We start from the raw sequence: 781 nt of genomic DNA on the forward strand, positions 1-781 counted from the left end.
CCCTCCTCTCTCCCCATACCATCCCTCTGGGCCGTCCCAGTGCACCAGCCCCAAGCATCCAGCATCATGCATCGAACCTGGACTGGCAACTCGTTTCCTACATGATATTTTACATGTTTCATTGCCATTCTCCCAAATCTTCCCACCCTCTCCCTCTCCCACAGAGTCCATAAGACTGTTCTATACATCAGTGTCTCTTTTGCTGTCTCATACACAGGGTTATTGTTACCATCTTTCTAAATTCCATATATATGCGTTAGTATACTGTATTGGTGTTTTTCCTTCTGGCTTACTTCACTCTGTATAATAGACTCCAGTTTCATCCACCTCATTAGAATTGATTCAAATGTATTCTTTTTAATGGCTGAGTAATACTCCATTGTGTATATGTACCACAGCTTTCTTATCCATTCATCTGCTGATGGACATCTAGGTTGCTTCCATGTCTTGGCTATTATAAACAGTGCTGCGATGAACATTGGGGTACACATGTCTCTTTCCCTTCTGGTTTCCTCAGTGTGTATGCCCAGCAGTGGGGTTGCTGGATCATAAGGCAGTTCTATTTCCAGTTTTTTAAGGAATCTCCACACTGTTCTCCATAGTGGCTGTACTAGTTTGCATTCCCACCAACAGTGTAAGAGGGTTCCCTTTTCTCCACACCCTCTCCAGCATTTATTATTTGTAGACTTTTGGATCGCAGCCATTCTGACTGGTGTTAAATGGTACCTCATAGTGGTTTTGATTTGCATTTCCAGTCGTGTGGCCACTGCTGAGTTTTCCA

This window comes from Bison bison, unplaced genomic scaffold (assembly GCF_000754665.1).
Source record: "Bison bison bison isolate TAMUID 2011002044 unplaced genomic scaffold, Bison_UMD1.0 scf7180017864142, whole genome shotgun sequence".
Taxonomy (NCBI): domain Eukaryota; kingdom Metazoa; phylum Chordata; class Mammalia; order Artiodactyla; family Bovidae; genus Bison; species Bison bison.